Consider the following 22,742-nt stretch of genomic DNA (forward strand, 5'->3'; position numbering starts at 1 on the left):
ATTCAATAATTTTTACATGCACGCTTAACCTACATTAAAATACACCCCAGCATTTACAAACACTCTATACTAATCCACTATTGCATTCACACATACTGTCATGCTGTGCACATTGTGTATGTAAAACAATGGTCTACAGAGAGCTCAGTTACAGGAGTGATTCTTATTTTCTTTAAGTTGCAATTTCACATGGCATAACCAGGTTCTGTAGCTGCTGTCCTATTTTTGTTGGTGGCTGAATAGATGAAATAGTGAATAAAGGGGGGGAGTGAGGATCCGTGCTTCATTAAACATATGTATTGCACCAGAAAGTATGCGTGAGGGTCTGGTGTAAGTAAATTGCAGCAGTGGGAGTGACTGAGGGTCTGGGGTAAATACATTACATGGTTATTCAGTAGCCATAAGGTGCTATATGGTGGCATTCAGACTGCAAAATCCAGACATTGTTCACAGTATTTAACAACGTCCACATTTTGCAGTTTGTCATCCGAACACTGCCAAATGTCTGAAATATATGCCTAGGTGCTTGCAGAACCACTAAAGTCACCCAACACACTTCATCTCAACTAAGTGGTCTGGGTACAGTGGTCCTGTTCTTGTAACCCTGTAATAAAAAACGTTTTAGTTTTTAAGAAACTTCAATATTTACATTGCAGGGTTAAATGTCCTCTAGTGACTGTCACACTAAAAGCCCCTAGAGGCACTTCCATATCATGTAATACAGAAACCCCATAGGAAAACTTTGCTTAAATGTGCATGTTGGGTCCCCAATTCTCCTCTGTGAGATGCATTGGATTGGACAATGGCAGAGGGGGCCATTCCTTTTTCGTGACATACCAGGAGATGAGAGGTAAGTGGCACCATCTTGGAACTGAGTAAGAAAATATACCAAAAAAATATATACTGTATAGTACCCCAAAAACCCAGAGGATAATGCTAACACCCAAAGTGTACCTCACTTACACCAATGCATATTTATTTCTGCTGTTATCTGACTGCCACTCCACTTGCTGTACCTACAGACTTTTCCATACAGTTCCACTTGCTAGTGGAGATATGCTGGCTGCAGTTTGAATGTAAGTGCAATCAGTGCAATAAATTGTATTTTCTTTTAGCAATACTGCTCTATATGTTTTTTTTCGCCCCTTGAGGGTCTGGCATATCAAGAGCACCCTTGCTTTCCTCGCAGGATTCTTTCAAAGAGAGACGAGCATCTTCCTAAGACACCCCGAAAGAAAGGGGAGATAAGCGCAGATCATCAGTGGCTCTTGTAAGTTCTCTACCTCCGGGATTGAGTCACATTTTCTCCGCATACTTCGCTATTGTGTGATTTTTATATTCTCTAGATTCCTCCAAGATCACTCCCTGTAATACACAGTTTGTATTTTCTTCATATCTGTATGCTACCCCCTTTTTAATCTATACTCCTACTCCTTTGGCGTTGTATAGATTTGTTTGGTTTTGAGTAAGAAAATATCACTTATTTTATATGACAATCAGAAGGGGTAACTTTTTTAAAATAAGGACACGGGTACTATAGTGTTAGGAATATAGATTTGTATTCCTAAAGCTTTAGTGTTCCTTTAAATTACACACCAAACCCCATAACCGCTACAACCTGCTGTAGAGATTATGGTTCTAGGTGTGCCTTGGCTTCCTACCCGAGTAAGTAGTCAAACTGCTGAGAATGGTTTGACAACTTAAAGTGTGCTTTTTCTGCAACTGAAAGTTCTACAACTGAGTTAAGCCTAATTGGGCAGGAATGTGCTCATTGGCAGATAGTGGCATGGCTTAACCAAGTGGAGCTTAGGGTAGTTCCTTGCAGCACCTTCCCAATCCAGGGCTAACAGCGATGGGCCAGTAAATTATCAGGGGACCTGGCACTTGTCTCCCTCTCTGCTCCCATACGTGGACATCAAGTGGGGGCTTAACGGGGGTGGTAGACATGTTACTTTCCACCCACCCTATTTGGCCAGTGGGTGGGAGCTCTATGATAATACATCGAGAACATGCCAGTGTCTGCCATTATCCCCACCAGTTGATGGCTGGTGGAGATATAACGTGGCCTTGAAAATGTGCTTGGAAGTACAAAACACACAGACTGCCGTGGCTGTACTACGATAACAGCAAATTTTACTGGATGTCAGTGCTGGGATTCAAATAAAGATTACGTTTTGGTGGAACCTGCAGTGGTGAAATACTTTACTGGCGTTTGCTGAACTCTTTCCTTTAAACTGCTTTGTAAAGCAAGTTAATTAGCCAGTCAAACTTCAAATAACCCCGTAATGGCAAGTATGGAGGTTGTGGTATGGGGAATGTGAATTGCAAAAGAGATACCTTTCATCTGGTATATTTTGTGCTTTCAAATGGTGGACTGTATAACATACATGTAGGGGGCTTACCTCCATCTACCAACCTTTGTCTTTAACACCCCACCCCCTCCAATGGGCAGCAAGTAGGGGCTATAATATCCATTAGGGCATGCCCCTAACTAATGTTAGTGTTCCTTTCTGTCCTTAGACTCAGGGCTTCCTTTATTCCTGAATGGTACAGCCCTCTCTCAGAAAATGGAGAACAGAGGTGCTTCTAGGGCAGTGTTGCACAGTGTGCGTTACTGCCATTCAGTGTCTTCACCCTCTGCATGGAGACACTGACCTTTCTTCATAGAGATGCATTGATTCAATGAGAAGATAGTCCAGGACTGTGTTTGGCTTGTGCTGCCTCTGATCTGCCTCCTTGACAGTCTCAGATAATCCTATGGGAAAGAATTGTGATTGTTTTTTGTTCAACACTTCAAGACTGCAATAAAAAGTAAGATTTTGCTATTTTTAGGGGTGGGCTAGATTGTGGTTTTAACACAAAAGGGTCAGAAATACATGTTTGTGTTCCTGACCCTTTAGTTGTCCTTTAAGTTTAGCTCTACTGAGCTAAATAAACCAGAAAGTCAGAAGACCTGTTGTCTGATTACCTTACTACAGTAATGTCAGTTGCGTTCAACACTAGCTCAGCATGTAACTGGGATGTAGTTAAAGTACTGAAGACTGTATTTTCTTCAATAATGTCTCTTGGTTCATGAGAACTTGGGTATTTTATTAAAATATCTTGATGAAGTACCTAAAATGAGAAAGATATTTAAAACTTAGCTTTAAAGTCTTGAAGGAGGACTATTTTTTTATTTATTTATTATTTTTTTTATTAGAAAAGTATCAAAATACAATGTATAATAAACACTTAAAACATTTTGAATACATTTTCAACACCTAACTTGCTACGGGGGCTAAAAAACGTGGCTTAATGTTCTGATCTTGTCTTATATTACTTTTTTTATCATCCAGCGTTAATTACTGTTTGCTTCTATTCCATATCTGTCTATTCAGTCTAACCAGTACTTATATATTTCGGTATTCTGTCTTGCCTTCATACTGAGCCAAATATAGCCTTTTTCCATTTTCATTTGGAATTTAACACGGTATATTAGTGTAGCGTTACTCACCTTTCCCAGGGGACGGCCGCGGTCCTCTCTTCAAGCCGCGCGCGGTCCTGCGGCTGCACGAGCCGCGCGCGGCTCATCCGACGCTTCAGGCAGGAAGGCGGGCAGTGACCGCGAGATGCGGTCACATGTCCCGCCTGAATCTAAGAGCGCGCCGCGAGTCTCGGGCGCGCTCTTAAAGAGACAGTGGGAGCCTAAATTGCCAAAAGGCTCCCATTGGCCCCTGTCATCCCACACACCCCATACACTTACCTTTTGGGGGTGTGGAAGTGACAGGAGCCAATCACATTAGTTTTGAACCTATTTATACTTACCCTTTTCCCTTAGTTCCTTGCCCTATCGTGGTTTCTGCTACAGTTCCCTTTAGTGCTTGTTGTGTTCAGTTGTGTTTCTCCGTATTTGACCTTGGCTTTGTATTCTGACTTCATTTTCGCTTTATCCTTGTCTGTACTGTTTGCCGGCTTGCTGATTCCTGTGTACCAGACCCCGGCTAGTTCTCGTTTACGCTGTCTCTTTGTGCCCTTGACCTCGGATCGTTCCTGACTCTGTACTTCTCCTATTACGTCGAGTCCGGCCACTCTAAGGTCCGGTAGACGTATCTCTCCTCTGTGCTGTCTTCTGTTTGGCTGGATCCTGCATGTAGGGGTATATACTCGTTACATTACGATAGGGCCTTGGACCCCGCAGATTTAGCTCAACAGATGGCGTCCCATGAGGCTAGATTTGTAGAGCAGGATCACCGTATGGATCAGATAGCTCAGGCTCTCCAGACGCTCTTAGCTAGGACCATTCCAGCAACCGCACCTAACCCTCCTACACCCCTGCTTCCTGAAGTGTCGACTGTGCCTAATGCTACGGCCCATTTAACGCCTCCTCCTAGGTATGGAGGGGATTCTAAGACATGCAGAGGGTTCATTAACCAAATAGAGTTTCATTTTGAGATGTATCCACGTTCATTTCCCACAGAGAGGTCTAAAGTTGGGTTCTTTATGCACCAACTTACCGACAAAGCACTTGAATGGGCAAACCCTATTTGGGAGGCTAATGAACCTATGGTGCATGACTTTCACAGTTTCCTTACAGCTTTTCACAGAACTTTTTACACTATGAAAAGGTCTAAGAATGCCGCAAGAGCATTAATGAGGGTTAAACAGGGTTCTAGGTCTGTGGCTGATTACGCTATTCAGTTTCGTACCCTTGCCTCACAGGTAGATTGGACCAACAATGGGTTAACTACTGCCTTCATGGAAGGCTTATCAGACTCTATATTGGATGAGGTAGCAGCTAAGGAGCTTCCTGTTGCCTTAGAGGACCTTATTGACTACCTCATCGATATAGATAATAGGATTCGTGACAGGCTCTATACCAAGAACAGGAATAGACGTTTTGTTACACCTATTCACCCCAGAGTTAATACACCGGAGAGTGTAAAAGTATCTGAAGAGGAACCCATGCAATTAGGGGTTGCCAAACTCTCTGATAATGAAAAATTACATAGGAGAAGGGAGGGACTCTGCCTATATTGTGGTAAGAGAGACCATATGGTAAAGGAGTGTCCTTTGCTCCCGGAAAACTCTTGCACCTAAGACCTTATAGGGGACTGGCCTTGGGTGTGATTTCTAAGTCTCCTACATTGCCTCCTAACCGACTGCTTCTCCCTGTTTCTTTACATATGGGAGAGAGTTGTATAGTTGAAAATATATATGCCCTGGTTGACTCTGGAGCAGCTGAGAATTTTATAGACTCTGGTTTTGTAAAGAAAAACAACATTCCCATCAGGGAGAAGGAGATACCCTTAGCCGTTGAGGCCATAGATCAGGGGTAGGCAACCTTCGGCTCTACAGATGTTTTGGACTACATCTCCCATAATGCTTTTACAGCCATATTGCTGGCAAAGCATCAAGGGAGATGTAGTCCACAACATCTGTAGAGCCGAAGGTTGCCTACCCCTGCCATAGATGGTAGACCATTGATATCTCCAGTTGTTACTCATGAGACTGCACCGTTACACATGTACACAGGGGTTTTACACTATGAAACCATTCGGTTCCAGGTCATCACCTCTCCCTCTTCACAGTTAGTGTTAGGGTATCCATGGTTACGTGCCCACAATCCCATTTTTGACTGGGAGACAGGGCACATAAAATCATGGAGTGAGTCCTGCCATGAATCGTGTACTATTGAAGTTACGCCTGTGAATTCTATTAATGTTCCTACCACTCCTCCTTTGTCTACGGCTATACCTCTCAGTATTTATCTTTAAAGACTGTCTTTGATAAAAGAGAGGCTGACAAATTACCGCCTCACAGACCCTACGATTGTGCTATTGACTTGTTGCCTGGCACTATACCTCCAAAGGGCAGGGTGTACCCCTTATCGGTTCAAGAAAACCGTGTCATGGAGGAATATATTAAAGAATCATTAGATAAAGGATTTATTAGGAGATCCTCTTCTCCGGCTGGAGCGGGGTTCTTCTTTGTATCGAAGAAAGAAGGTGATTTAAGACCTTGCATTGATTATAGAGGTCTTAATAAAATCACCATCAAAAATGCTTACCCTATACCATTAATAACAGAATTGTTTGACAGGCTCAAACATGCTACGGTATTCACCAAATTAGATCTTAGAGGAGCATACAATTTGATACGTATAAAAAAGGACCACGAATGGAAGACAGCCTTTAACACTAGGTCAGGTCATTATGAGTATACCGTCATGCCATTTGGGCTTTGCAATGCCCCAGCAGTATTCCAAGAGTTTATTAATGATGTCTTGAGAGACTTTATTCACTCATTCGTTATTGTGTACTTAGACGACATTTTAATATATTCTACAGACTTACACACTCATCATAGACATGGTACGACCGTTCTGAAGACCCTTCTTGCTAATGGTCTTTATTGTAAATTAGAAAAATGTCTATTCGACCAATCCGAAGTCCAGTTTTTGGGGTATGTGATTTCCGCTAAGGGTTTTCGTATGGATCCCCAGAAGCTCGCTGCTGTCATAGAATGGCCTCTGCCGCAAGGTCTAAAAGCCATCCAGTGTTTTCTGGGTTTCTCTAATTATTATAGACGTTTTATCAAAGGTTTTTCGTCTATTGTAGCACCTATTACTCGTATGACAAAAAAGGATGGCAATACTCGTGTCTGGTCTACCGAGGCACTTCAAGCTTTTGACTTCCTTAAGACTACGTTCGCCTCTGCACCCATTTTACAGCATCCTGTCCCCTCATTGCCCTATATACTTGAAGTTGATGCTTCAGATATCGGGGTAGGTGCTGTTTTATCTAAAAGAGAGTCTCCTGAAAAGCCATTGCATCCTTGTGGCTTCTTTTCTAAACAAATGTCCAAAGCAGAGAAGAATTATGATGTGGGTAATCGCGAACTCCTTGCTATCATTTTAGCACTCAAAGAATGGAGACATTTGTTAGAAGGCACTAAGGATCCCATCCTCATATTTACGGATCATAAGAACCTGTCCTACCTTAGCGAAGCTAAAAGATTGTCTTCCAGGCAGGCTAGGTGGTCACTGTTCTTGTCCCATTTCAATTATATAATCACCTATAGGCCAGGTGATCGGAACACTAAAGCGGACGCTCTGTCCAGACAGTTTGAAACTATTGACAAACAGGAGATAGATATTACTCCTGTCATTCCCCCAGACAGGATAATAGCTACTACTGTATTATCTATTTCCTCGTCCCTATTGCAGGCCATACAAGCGAAACAAAGCATGGCACCTAGCGAGAGGCCTAATGATAAATTGTTCGTTGACGTTCCCGAGAGACGGGATATTCTGTCACTATATCACGATACTAAGACTGCTGGACATCCTGGTATTTCCAAAACAGTGTCAGCTGTTTCTCTGTATTTTTGCTGGGATTCCTTACGAAAGGATGTCACTAACTATATAAGTGCTTGTACTACTTGTGCCTGTATGAAATCCTCTCGTAGAGTTCCTTGTGGGCTGTTGCATCCGTTACCCGTTCCCGAGAGACCTTGGTCCAACCTATCTATGGATTTTATTGTTGAATTACCCCCTTCGAATGGTAACACAGTCATCCTGATGATAGTTGACCGGTTTTCCAAAATGGCTCACTTTGTGTCTCTTCGCAAGTTGCCCACATCCAAGGAACTGGCCCTTATCTTCGCTAGAGAAGTATTTCGGTTACATGGCATTCCCTTATCTATTGTGTCCGATAGGGGTAGCCAATTTATTTCCAGGTTCTGGAAGGCCTTTTGTACAGAAATGGGTATTTCTCTCTCGTTTTCTTCCGCTTACCATCCCCAGTCTAATGGAGCTGCTGAACGTGCCAACCAGTCTCTGGAGCAGTACCTCCGTTGTTTTGTGTCTCACCATCAGGACAATTGGTCTGACCTGCTTCCTTGGGCTGAATTTGCTCGGAATAACGCCACTCATGATTCTTCCGGCCAAAGCCCTTTTTACGTCGTCTATGGCCAGCATCCCGTTGTTCTTCCGGCTGCATTCTCCTCACAGGGCATGCCAGTCCTGGATGAACATTTGGCTGGTTTGCGTAATACTTGGGAGCAGGTTCAGCGTTCTTTGGTTGACTCTGCTGCTCGCCAGAAGGCTCAGGCTGACAAGCATCGCAGAGCGGCTCCTTCCTATGTTGTGGGGGACAGAGTTTTGCTTTCCACGCGGAATATTCGTCTCCGGGTGCCTTCTATGAAATTGGCTCCCCGCTTCATTGGTCCTTATCGTATTATACATAAGGTTAATCCCGTTTCTTATGCCTTGGGTCTGCCTAAGAATCTGCGCATACCTAATGTTTTTCACACCTCGTTGTTGAAGCCTTACGTGCGCAACCGCTATACCTGGCATACTCCCCCTCCTGTCTCTGTGGAGGGTCATGAGGAGTTCGAAGTGTCTGCTGTTATTGACTCTCGTTTCCTTAGGGGTCGGCTTCAGTACTTGGTACATTGGAAGGGTTATGGGCCTGAGGAGCGCAGTTGGATTTCTGCTGATGCTGTTCATGCTCCCCGCCTTGTGCGTTCTTTCCATTCACGTTTTCCTGCCCGACCTAGTCCTGCCCGCCCGGAGGTCGTGTCCTCAGGGGGGGATACTGTAGCGTTACTCACCTTTCCCAGCGGCCGGCCGCGGTCCTCTTTTCAAGCCGCGCGCGGCTCATCCGACGCTTCAGGCAGGAAGGCGGGCAGTGACCGTGATATGCGGTCACATGTCCCGCCTGAATCTAAGAGCGCGCCGCGAGTCTCGGGCGCGCTCTTAAAGAGACAGTGGGAGCCTAAATTGCCTAAAGGCTCCCATTGGCCCCTGTCATCCCACACACCCCATACACTTACCTTTTGGGGGTGTGGAAGTGACAGGAGCCAATCACATTAGTTTTGAACCTATTTATACTTACCCTTTTCCCTTAGTTCCTTGCCCTATCGTGGTTTCTGCTACAGTTCCCTTTAGTGCTTGTTGTGTTCAGTTGTGTTTCTCCGTATTTGACCTTGGCTTTGTATTCTGACTTCGGTTTCGCTTTATCCTTGTCTGTACTGTTTGCCGGCGTGCTGATTCCTGTGTACCAGACCCCGGCTAGTTCTCGTTTACGCTGTCTCTTTGTGCCCTTGACCTCGGATCGTTCCTGACTCTGTACTTCTCCTATTACGTCGAGTCCGGCCACTCTAAGGTCCGGTAGACGTATCTCTCCTCTGTGCTGTCTTCTGTTTGGCTGGATCCTGCGTGTAGGGGTTTATACTCGTTACAATTAGTTCTTGAATATTAGGCATTTTTATCTGTTTCCAATTCCTGGCTATTAATATCTTTATGGCCGTCAAAACTAAATTATTAAGACCTGATGTTTCTCAGGTAAGTTTATATCTTTAATATGTAATAGTACAGTTTCTGGAGGAATATTCAGCTGTAATTCTCCCATATCTATCATAAATTTAATTGAAATGTTCCAAAATTTTTCTAATGTCTGGGCAATCCCACCATATATGCAAATATATGCATTATATACCTCTGTACCTATTATATCTCCAACACAAATCATTCATTTGTGGGTACCGTATATACTCGAGTATAAGCCAAGTTTTTCAGCACATTTTTTGTGCTGAAAAACCCCAACTCGGCTTATACTCGAGTCAATGTCTGTATTATGGCAACTTACATTGCCATAATACAGACAAGGGGCTGGCAGAGAGCACTTACCTCTCCTGCAGCTCCTGTCAGCTCCCTCCTCCTCCGCGCCGGTCCGGTCAGCTCCTCTGTCAGCTCCCAGTGTAAGTATATAAAATAGAGTAAAAATACACAACGCGTTTCGCCAAACAGTAGGCTATTTCAAGTGTAAAGCTTTACACTTGAAAAAGCCTACTGTTTGGCGAAACGCGTTGTGTATTTTTACTCTATTTTATATTAAAGTATTTTGTTACTACCTTTTACTTTGGGTTAGTTCATTTACTTTATATGCTGCTGTTTTATCCTGGCTGATTTTTTATCATCATTTTTAACGAGATCCAGTACTGCAAAAGAAATCCCTGGTGGGGATTATTCCACCTACGCCTGGTTCATAGAGCAGTGTGGCTGCTCTGAACACTGTAAGTACGTTTCTTTTTATTTCTTTGTCTTTTTTATATATGGAAAACACTATGGGCCTTGTCTTGTGATTTTATTTTTCATAAGACCGGCACTACAAGCATCACTAGAGGAATATCCTACACGTGGGGAGTTCAAATACCACTGTATGCTGTTTTACTCAGAGCTGGATATAGCTCTTTAGATTGTAAGTTGGCACTCTTAGGACCTCTGTGTTGTCTGTTCGTTGCAGTACTACCAAAGTTATTGCACCATTGGGTTTTTTCCTTTTATATATTTTATATGCTGACGTCTGTCTCAGAAGTTTTAAAGAATCATAGAAACATAGAAACATAGAATGTGACGGCAGATAAGAACCATTCGGCCCATCTAGTCTGCCCAGTTTTCTAAATACTTTCATTAGTCCCTGGCCTTATCTTATAGTTAGGATAGCCTTATGCCTATCCCACGCATGCTTAAACTCCTTTACTGTGTTAACCTCTACCACTTCAGCTGGAAGGCTATTCCATGCATCCACTACCCTCTCAGTAAAGTAATACTTCCTGATATTATTTTTAAACCTTTGTCCCTCTAATTTAAGACTATGTCCTCTTGTTGTGGTAGTTTTTCTTCTTTTAAATATAGTCTCCTCCTTTACTGTGTTGATTCCCTTTATGTATTTAAATGTTTCTATCATATCCCCCCTGTCTCGTCTTTCCTCCAAGCTATACATGTTAAGATCCTTTAACCTTTCCTGGTAAGTTTTATCCTGCAATCCATGAACCAGTTTAGTAGCCCTTCTTTGAACTCTCTCTAAGGTATCAATATCCTTCTGAAGATAGGGTCTCCAGTACTGTGTACAGTACTCCAAGTGAGGTCTCACCAGTGTTCTGTACAATGGCATGAGCACTTCCCTCTTTCTACTGCTAATACCTCTCCCTATACAACCAAGCATTCTGCTAGCATTTCCTGCTGCTCTATTACATTGTCTGCCTACCTTTAAGTCATCAGAAATAATCACCCCTAAATCCCTTTCCTCAGATGTTGAGGTTAGGACTCTATCAAATATTTTGTACTCTACCCTTGGGTTTTTACGTCCAAGATGCATTATCTTGCACTTATCCACATTAAATGTCAGTTGCCACAACTCTGACCATTTTTCTAGTTTACCTAAATCATTTTCCATTTGGCTTATCCCTCCTGGAACATCAACCCTGTTACATATCTTAGTATCATCCGCAAAAAGACACACCTTACCATCAAGACCTTCTGCAATATCACTAATAAAAATATTAAAGAGAATGGGTCCAAGTACAGATCCCTGAGGTACCCCACTGGTGACAAGCCCAAGCTTCGAATATACTCCATTGACTACAACCCTCTGTTGCCTGTCACTCAGCCACTGCCTTACCCATTCAACAATATTCGAATCCAAACTCAAAGATTGTAGTTTATTGATAAGCCTTCTATGTGCAACAGTGTCAAAAGCCTTACTGAAATCTAGGTAAGCAATGTCTACTGCACCACCCTGATCTATAATTTTAGTTACCCAATCAAAAAAATCAATAAGATTAGTTTGGCATGATCTCCCTGAAGTAAACCCATGTTGTCTCTGGTCTTGAAATCCATGTGTTTTTAGATGTTCAACAATCCTATCCTTTAACATGGTTTCCATCACTTTCCCCACTACTGAAGTAAGGCTTACTGGCCTATAGTTGCCCGACTCCTCCCTATTACCTTTCTTGTGAATGGGCACAACATTCGCTAACTTCCAATCTTCTGGGACTACTCCTGTTATCAATGATTGGTTAAATAAATCTGTTAATGGTTTTGCTAGTACACCACTGAGCTCTTTTAATAGCTTTGGGTGTATTCCATCAGGTCCCATTGACTTATTTGTCTTTACTTTTGACAGTTGAAATAGAACCTCTTCCTCTGTAAACTCACGTGTAATAAATGACTCATTTATCCTTTTTCTTAACTGAGGTCCCTTTCCTTCATTTTCATCTGTAAATACCGAACAAAAATATTCATTGAGGCAGTCAGCTAGACCTTTATCCTCATCTACATACCTTCCTTCTTTTGTTTTTAATCTAACTAATCCTTGTTTTACTTTTCTTTTCTCATTTATGTATCTAAAAAAAGTTTTGTCCCCCTTTTTTACTGACTGTGCTATTTTCTCTTCTGTGTGGGATTTGGAAGCTCTTATAACTTGCTTAGCCTCTTTCTGCCTAATCTTATAGGTCATTCTGTCTTCCTCACTCTGGGTTTTTTTATAATTACTAAATGCTAACTTTTTGTTTTTTACTATTTTGGCCACATCTGCGGAGTACCACAGTGGTTTCTTGAATTTTTTGCTTTTACTGACAAGCCTAATGCAATTTTCTGTTGCCTTCAGTAGTGCAACTTTTAAATAATCCCATTTCTTTTGGACTCCATATAAATTGCTCCAGTCTGATAATGACTCCTTTACACATATTCTAATTTTAGAAAAGTCTGTTTTTCTAAAGTCTAAAACTTTTGTTTTTGTGTGGTGTGACTCAGTCACTGTTCTTATATTAAACCACACTGACTGATGATCACTGGATCCTAAACTTTCACCTACAGTAATATCTGATACCAAATCTCCATTTGTTAACACTAAATCTAGTATGGCCTCTTTACGAGTTGGCTCCTCAACGACTTGTTTTAGAGACAATCCCAGTAGGGAGTTTAGAATATGTGTGCTCCTGGCACAAGTAGCTATTTTTGTTTTCCAATTCACATCAGGAAGATTAAAGTCACCCACGATGATAACTTCCCCCTTCATTGTCATTTTAGCTATTTCTTCAACTAGTAGATTATCTAACTCTTCAATTTGTCCTGGGGGCCTATAAATCACACCTACACGAGTTACTGTGTGATTACCAAATTCTAACGTAACCCAAACGGACTCTATGTTCGCCTCACTAACCTTTATTAGGCTAGATTTTATGCTATCCTTTACATACAGGGCCACCCCTCCCCCTTTCTTGCCTTCCCTGTCTTTTCTATATAAAGAGTACCCTGGTATTGCTATGTCCCAGTCATTTTTCTCATTATACCATGTCTCGGTAACAGCGACTAAATCTACACTATCAGTTGCCATTATTGCCACAAGTTCATGGATCTTATTCCCTAAACTGCGAGCATTTGTAGACATGACTCTAAGCTTATCATTTTTTAACACACTTGCTACAGGCACCTTCTGTCCTTGTTTTGGGGGACAATTGGATTGATGTTTTATCACCCTTTTGCCCCCCCCTCCTAGTTACAAACATCCTAGCAAAACCTCTGAACTGCTCACTGAGAACATTTGTTCCCTTTTGAGAAAGATGCAAACCATCTTTTTGTACAGTTTATTTCCATTCCAAACAGAGCTACCATGAGCAATAAAGCCAAATCCTTGCTCCCGACACCATTCACCAAGCCACAAGTTAAAGTCCCTAATACGCATCCGCCTGTCGTTCTGAGTGTTATGCACAGGCAGAACTTCAGAGAATGACAGTGTGGAAGCAACCTGCCGTATATCATTGGCAAAAACACTAAAAACTTCCTTAACCTCTGAAACCGCATTGCAAGCCAAGTCATTTGTCCCTAAATGGACAAGTACATCCAATTCCCCTTCCTGCTTTGCTTGCTTAACAATATTACAGATACGTCTCCTGTCTCTGTGAGCAGTAGCTCCGGGAAGACACCTCACAAGACCACCATTGTCCATCTCCACACCTCTTATGATGGAATCCCCCAACAACAACTGCTTTCTATTAGGCCTCACCATAGTCTTCAAGCCTCTCTGCACAACACCACTAGCCTCAGTGCCTCTCTGCACAACACCACTAGCCTCAGTGCCTCTCTGCACAACACCACTAGCCTCAGTGCCTCTCTGCACAACACCACTAGCCTCAGTGCCTCTCTGCACAACACCACTAGCCTCAGTGCCTCTCTGCACAACACCACTAGCCTCAGTGCCTCTCTGCACAACACCACTAGCCTCAGTGCCTCTCTGCACAACACCACTAGCCTCAGTGCCTCTCTGCACAACACCACTAGCCTCAGTGCCTCTCTGCACAACACCACTAGCCTCAGTGCCTCTCTGCACAACACCACTAGCCTCAGTGCCTCTCTGCACAACACCACTAGCCTCAGTGCCTCTCTGCACAACACCACTAGCCTCAGTGCCTCTCTGCACAACACCACTAGCCTCAGTTCCTCTCTGCACAACACCACTAGCCTCAGTGCCTCTCTGCACAACACCACTAGCCTCAGTGCCTCTCTGCACAACACCACTAGCCTCAGTGCCTCTCTGCACAACACCACTAGCCTCAGTGCCTCTCTGCACAACACCACTAGCCTCAGTGCCTCTCTGCACAACACCACTAGCCTCAGTGCCTCTCTGCACAACACCACTAGCCTCAGTGCCTCTCTGCACAACACCACTAGCCTCAGTGCCTCTCTGCACAACACCACTAGCCTCGGTGCCTCTCTGCACAACACCACTAGCCTCAGTGCCTCTCTGCACAACACCACTAGCCTCAGTGCCTATCTCCAGGACACCACTAGCCTCAGTGCCTATCTCCAGGACACCACTACACTCTGAAAGTGCAGAAAATGAATTATGTAGAACAACAGACTGTGCAATATGCCTTTTATCCACAACTCCAAGTCTACCAGATCCTACAGTAATCCATCTGCCATTCCTAGTATGTCTCTGCGGCAATGGCTTTGCAGCAGTTCCAGACGGAATTTGTTTACCAGATAATTTACAAATCTCAGACTTCAAAAATACAATCTCCTGCCGCAAGATAGAGAACTGTCTACAGATTAGACAACAACCAAACCTCCAAAAAGTGGAACGTGAAACAAATGCAAAGCAACTATTACACTGAACTAAGTCTGCCATTCCAATGAGGCGAATAATTTAAATCAAACAAATTTTACCTTTTTTTTTTTTATTTATCCTCCTGGATACCTCAGATTACCTCCAGTTTATCTCCAGAATATCTCCAACCACACACACACTTAGAAGCAACACTCTCCAGAATATCTCCAACCACACACACACTTAGAAGCAACACTCTCCAGAATATCTCCAACCACACACACACTTAGAAGCAACACTTAGATGAAGCAACCAAGCTCTATTAGCCAAGCTAATGACAACTACCCTTATATACTCCTAAAATCACCTCCCACTAGGAATGTTTAACACCTGGGTAGGCCTCTGCTTATTAGCAAACAATAGCTAATTTAAATAGCAATCAATAGCAAGTAGCTACCTAATCCAATCAAATGCCTTATAATTACCAACAGGAAATCAAACCTTGTGCAGTCAGTAACCTTTTCCTACAGATGAATCTTACCTGTAACAGTAAAAAAGAACTCTTAGCACAACTCTTAGACAGTTGAAGCTTCTGTAAAACTCTCCAGAATATCTCCAACCACACACACACTTAGAAGCAACACTTAGATGAAGCAACCAAGCTCTATTAGCCAAGCTAATGACAACTACCCTTATATACTCCTAAAATCACCTCCCACTAGGAATGTTTAACACCTGGGTAGGCCTCTGCTTATTAGCAAACAATAGCTAATTTAAATAGCAATCAATAGCAAGTAGCTACCTAATCCAATCAAATGCCTTATAATTACCAACAGGAAATCAAACCTTGTGCAGTCAGTAACCTTTTCCTACAGATGAATCTTACCTGTAACAGTAAAAAAGAACTCTTAGCACAACTCTTAGACAGTTGAAGCTTCTGTAAAACTCTCCAGAATATCTCCAACCACACACACACTTAGAAGCAACACTCTCCAGAATATCTCCAACCACACACACACTTAGAAGCAACACTTAGATGAAGCAACCAAGCTCTATTAGCCAAGCTAATGACAACTACCCTTATATACTCCTAAAATCACCTCCCACTAGGAATGTTTAACACCTGGGTAGGCCTCTGCTTATTAGCAAACAATAGCTAATTTAAATAGCAATCAATAGCAAGTAGCTACCTAATCCAATCAAATGCCTTATAATTACCAACAGGAAATCAAACCTTGTGCAGTCAGTAACCTTTTCCTACAGATGAATCTTACCTGTAACAGTAAAAAAGAACTCTTAGCACAACTCTTAGACAGTTGAAGCTTCTGTAAAACTCTCCAGAATATCTCCAACCACACACACACTTAGAAGCAACACTTAGATGAAGCAACCAAGCTCTATTAGCCAAGCTAATGACAACTACCCTTATATACTCCTAAAATCACCTCCCACTAGGAATGTTTAACACCTGGGTAGGCCTCTGCTTATTAGCAAACAATAGCTAATTTAAATAGCAATCAATAGCAAGTAGCTACCTAATCCAATCAAATGACTTATAATTACCAACAGGAAATCAAACCTTGTGCAGTCAGTAACCTTTTCCTACAGATGAATCTTACCTGTAACAGTAAAAAAGAACTCTTAGCACAACTCTTAGACAGTTGAAGCTTCTGTAAAACTCTCCAGAATATCTCCAACCACACACACACTTAGAAGCAACACTTAGATGAAGCAACCAAGCTCTCAGGTGTGCAGCTTTATTCCCCCCTTGTGATCAGTACTATAGCGCTGTTCCCTTCCCACCTTTTCTCACGACATGCAACCACTGCCTGCAGGAACCAACTGAAACAAAAAGTATTAATGGGATAGGAATGGGTGTGGCAACAAAAAACTATTATTTAAAGGAATCCAAGAGACTGGGAATTCCAGGAATGGAATACAGGAATGGACCTAGAAAACCCAGCATAAAGGACACCAGACATGGAATAGAGAACCAGAAAAACCAAGAAAAACTAAACAAGAAATGTAAAAAAAGTACTGGATACCAGAAGCCATCGCTAGAAATGATCAGAAGTAGGAACAAAATGTGACATTACTCCCCTCCTAAGGAGCAACCTCCGGACGCTCCCAGGCAGAGACCAGAAAAGGAGCGAGGATCCTGCAGCGAAGTACTCTTGACATAACCAAAGGCGAGGATCCCTCACCAGAGAGGTCTCCTGCAATGGAAGCACCAGCCAGGAACCAAATATAGCAAAATGGCACCTGTAGAGACCACCGAACCACTTAGCAGATCAACCTCCAACAAAACATGAATCAGACTAACTGAACAGGAATGAGGAAGCCATCTCCAGCACACTGGTCCAGCTACAGGATCTCTTACAACCAGAATACCTCAGGCAGGAGGAAAGCTGCAAAGTCCACTCCACGAACTCCATGTTTTGCCTACAGCCATATGTCACCAGTGACGGTACGGAGTCCGGAAGCCCTGTGTGCCTGATGATGATAGGAGTCAACCTCGTGGAAATGAACAATCAGGGCCTGGTGCAGGGTAACCACATGCCCCCTGGTGTTGAGCACCAGGGTTTGTGCGGCCACATACCAGGGGCCTGATGCAGCTTCTGCAGATCCCAGGAACTATGAGAAAATATGCAGACCTCACAGGATCTGCAGATATGTATCCAGTACTAGGAACATGGCAAGACTAGAACAGGCACCAAACAAGATAAGACAAGAGTAGACAAGACAAACCCAGAACCAGAGAAGGACAGAAAGCAGAGTCCAGAACATGTACACAAGACATGAGGAAAACCAGAACAAGGCATGGATGGGACAGGACTGTATGTGAACTGGGAAGACAAAATAAAACAAGACAACAGATACAAGGCAAAACAAGAGGGGGCGGAGCCTAACCTCGGAGCCGTGCAGACGCGGGTGGCACGAGCTCCTGGCCGACGGGACATATTGGTGGCACAATCAACGACTATATAACCGCAAAACACACCGGAGCGCACTTCTGAGTTTCGGGGTACACTGCAGAACAGAGTGACACCTCTTGGGAGCCCGTAGGGGCCGGGTGAACGGAACGCCGCATGCGGCCTACTAGAGTTTGACCTGGGGAGTGGCGGCCACTCTCCCTAGCGCTGGACTCCTCAAGCGACTTTGCAGGCCTCCTACCCCTCCCCCCCCCTTTGGACCGGTGGGGGTTATCCCGGTCTCTACTGGGTGAACAGACCTACAAACTACCTGGCACTCCAGACTGCAGCCCAGAGCAAGCACCCAATAGCGCCCGGACCACACAAGATGTTGGAGGTGCTTTTAAAGGAACCGCACACCGTCAACCAGCCACAGGGGCCCAACCAAAGCACCCTTGAATCCAGGATGGATGCACTGTTTGAGGACTTTTGGAACAATCTACAGATAAGATCCACAGCTGTTCAGCCCAGCCTGAAGATGGAAAAAGGTCAATGGCAGAAGCCTCACAGCCGACAGAAGCACATGGGGGCAAAAAGGCAGCATGTACCGTATATACTCGAGTATAAGCCGACCCGAATATAAGCCGAGGCCCCTAATTTTTCCCCAAAAAACTGGGAAAACTTATTGACTCGAGTATAAGACTAGGGTGGGAAATGCAGCAGCTACTGGTAAATTTCTAAATAAAATTACATCCTAAAAAAAATATATTAATTGAATATTTATTTACAGTGTGTGTATAATGAATGCAGTGTGTGCGTATGAGTGCAGCGTGTGTGTGTATGAGTGCAGCGTGTGTGTATGAGTGCAGTGTGTGTATGAGTGCAGCGTGTGTGTGTATGAGTGCAGCGTGTGTATGAGTGCAGCGTGTGTATGAGTGCAGTGTGTGTGTGTATGAATGCAGTGTGTGTGTGTGTATGAATGCAGTGTGTGTGAGTGCAGTGTGTGTGTATGAGTGCAGTGTGTGTGTGTATGAGTGCAGTGTGTGTATGAATGCAGTGTATGAATGCAGTGTGTGCAGGGCCGGTGCAAGGATATTTGCCCCCCCCCCATATGTCCTGACCTCCCCTCCTCCTCCCTCAGTGGTCCTTACCTCCCCACCCCCGTGTTCCTTCACCCCCCTCCCCCTGTGGTCCTGACTCACCCCTCCCCTAGTGGTCCTTACCCTCCCCTCCCCTAGTGGTCCTTACTTCCCCCTCCCCTCCCCTAGTGGTCCTTACTTCCCCCTCCCCTCCCCTAGTGGTCCTTATCCCCCCCTCCCTCCCATAGTGGTCCTTATCCCCCCCTCCCTCCCATAGTGGTCCTTATCCCCCCCTCCCTCCCATAGTGGTCCTTATCCCCCTCCCTCCCATAGTGGTCCTTATCCCACCCCCTCCCTCCCATAGTGGACCTTATACCCCCCCCCCCCCACAGTGGTCCTTATACCCCCTTTTTTTATTATTATTTTTTTTATTATTATTATTATTATTTTTTATTATTATTTCTTATTTTATTTATATTTTTATTTATTTTTCGTCCCCCCTCCCTGCTTGATACATAGCAGGGAGGGGGGGCTCTCCTTCCCTGGTGGTCCAGTGGCAGTTCAGTGGGGGGGAGAGGGGGGCTGGCAGAGCTGTAACTTACCTGTTCTGCAGCTCCTGTCAGCTCTCTCCTCCTCTGCACCGTCCGTGCAGCTCCTTCTATCAGCTCACACTGTAAGTCTCGCGAGAGCCGCGGCTCTTGCGAGATTTACACTGGGAGCTGACCGAGGTGCTGAACGGACGGCGCGGAGGAGGAGAGAGCTGACAGGAGCTGCAGAACAGGTAAGTTACAGCTCTGCCAGCCCCCCTCTCCCCCCAGTCTGTATTATGGCAATGCAAATTGCCATAATACAGACCTTGACTCGAGTATAAGCCGAGTTGGGGTTTTTCAGCCCCAAAAATGGGCTGAAAAACTCGGCTTATACTCGAGTATATACGGTAAGTGGGATACACCAGGCACCACCCAACACTGCACATCTCAAGCACCTCCAAGCCTCACACTTACACAAGCGCCCCAAGCTTCCCGCCAGCGCACAGGCCATGAAAGTCTAAATACCCGAAGCTGCGCTCTCCAGCAGGGGGTCTTAAAGAGACTTAACACCGTTCCGCACCCACACAAGAGCGGGCAGCCGATAAGACACAGGGCACTCCAAATCAGCGTCCCCTGCAAAAGGAACAAGGACTTGACCTTTAATAAAGCTACAGCCTACAGAACGGGGGCACTAACCGGAGGTTGGAGCAGAGCCCAGACATGGCGCTATGCTACAGTCCCACACCTGGACATTTCTGTCCATGTACCACCTATGCCACCAACAGGACTGGGTCGCGACAACCAGGACACTGTGCATTCTCCGATAGGTATCGGCTAAGCTGGTCACCAAACGCAGCAACCCCTGCACAGAGATGTGGGTCCTCTGTTCCTATAAAATGCACCCTCACACCCAGTGGACTTTGTTAAATGCTATCCTCTACTGTTTAGCAACCAGTCACTTGATGTAGCTAAATTTGTTTAAACTTTGGTACTTCCTTTAACCGTTTATCAATCTACAGTATATTCAACTTGCCTACCTAACCTTTTTACTCTCAGATATGCCTAGCCTGAGTTAATCTAATCTAAGCGTATGCACACTCTAAGAAACGCTTTTCATAGGATCATTCCTTTATTGATAATCGTTATGTCTTAGTCTCACCTCATTTTTACCGAAATAGTACAAGCTATAACTTAAGACATAAGTACCTAACTTGCATTCACTAAAAAATGGTGCCGTTCTTGCGTGCCATAATACTGTATTCATTGTATGGTTGTTTTAACTTGTACACGCTGTTGTGGCGATATGAGCTTGTTTGTCTTACTCACGCCCTGCATAAAATAAAGAATTAAAAAAAAACAACAAAAAAAAACAAGAGGAGACATAACTAAGTACTAATCTGTGTAATGAACATTGGAGATTTAGACATACATAAATGGCCAAGATGTATGCAGCCCACCACTGCACCAAAGTACTCCAATTACAGTGGGTCCTAACAACCTAGATATGCATGACTAAATAAACAATAATAAAACACACAGCACTTACCTGCAAAGAAGGGGGACAGATGACATGAAACCACTGCCTGCAGGAACCAACTGAAACAAAAATAATTAATGGGAAAGGAACGGGTGTGGCAACAAAAAAACAAACATTTAAAGGAATCCAAGGGTCTGGAAATTCCAGGAACGGAATACAGGAATGGACCCAGAAAACCCAGCATAAAGAAAACCAGACCTGGAATAGAGAACCAGAAAAACTAAACAAGAATTGTAAAAAGAGTATTGGATACCAGAAGCCATCGCCAGAAATAATCCGCAGCTGGAACAGAACGTGACAAAGACAAAGTACACAGTTTGAGAAATACAATATTTGCATTTGCCCATAACACCATGACAAAGGTAAGTTTTCCATTGTTTAAATAGGTCATTCATCTCCCTTAAGAGTTTCATAAAACTTCTTTCCATAATTAGGTTTGGGTCAGAAGTGATGCTAAGGCCTAGATAGTTACACTTAAATTCCCTTTGACAGGCTTCTAACATCTCATTACTAATATTTTTAAACATAATCACAGTATTTTCTATATTTAATTTATAATTAGAGGCTGACATATAAGTGTAAAGTGATCTTGACAGGGCCCTCAATAAATGTAATGTATCTAATACAGTTATCAAAATATCGTCTTGCAGTAGGGCATGAATAAAAAGATTTAATAGCACTATACATAAACCCATCTACTCCAAAACTTGTTAGAGGTTGGAACAGAAACCCTCAATACACCCGATCGAATGCTTTTTCTGCATCTATTGATATTGTTATAAGGGTTTATTTGTCTTTATTTGCTTTATCTAATAAAGTAATTATCCTTCTAATATTGTTATGTGATATTCTGCCTGATATAAACCCTATTTGATCACGATGTATTATATTTGGGAGTAACTGTTTCAGTCTCTTTCCTAAAATTGCCGCCATTAATTTAGCATCAGTGTTAATAAGAAAAATAGGCCTACAATTCTCAGTTTTTTTCTGGATATTCTTTAGGATTCAAAATGGGTATGATATTGTCCCTCAAGAATTCCTCTGGAGAATGCCCCCTGTCGCCCATTTCATTAAATGCCATTCCAGATAGCCACTAATATTCTCGCTCATAGTTTTATAAAACACACCACTAAACCCATCTGGGCCTGGTGCTTTTTGTTCTTTTACATTTTCTATTGCCCATATAACTTCCTTCTAACTGATAGGACTATTTAGCTCTCTATTTTGTGTATTCGTTATTTTTGGTATTTTTATTTTTTCCATATAATTTTTTATTTCTTCTGCGGCTACAGTGGTTGACCCATTATAGAGTCGCCAGTAACATTTAATAAAAAGCTAAGCCTATTTATTTTGGTGCCATATATATTTTACCTTCTTCATCTACTATTTTTTATATACAATCTTTTGCTTGTTTCTTTTAAAATTGATTTGAGAGTATTTTATCTGGTTTGTTGTTTTTATGATACCAGGTCTGTTTTAATCTTTCCAGATTCCAGCTCATCTTTTTTATTTATTCTTCTTTAATCTGGTTTTGGAGACTAATAATCTCTTTAGATCTTTCATCTGATGGATTTTATCTTGTTTTCTTTTTGTTGATTATATAAAGTAATATATAATGTATTAATATCTGCGGCTTTGTTTATTTGCTATTGCACCCATTTTTAGTAAATATCCCCTGCACACGCTTTTATGGGCATACCATAATACTGCTTTTGAGTTGAGTGAATTTCTGCTTTCACTAAAATATAAGTCTGCCATATTCTTTAAATAGGCAACTTTCTCTCCTCATTTAATCTCCATTGTTTTTGTGG

This window comes from Pelobates fuscus, chromosome 3, assembly GCF_036172605.1.
Source record: "Pelobates fuscus isolate aPelFus1 chromosome 3, aPelFus1.pri, whole genome shotgun sequence".
Taxonomy (NCBI): Eukaryota; Metazoa; Chordata; class Amphibia; order Anura; family Pelobatidae; genus Pelobates; species Pelobates fuscus.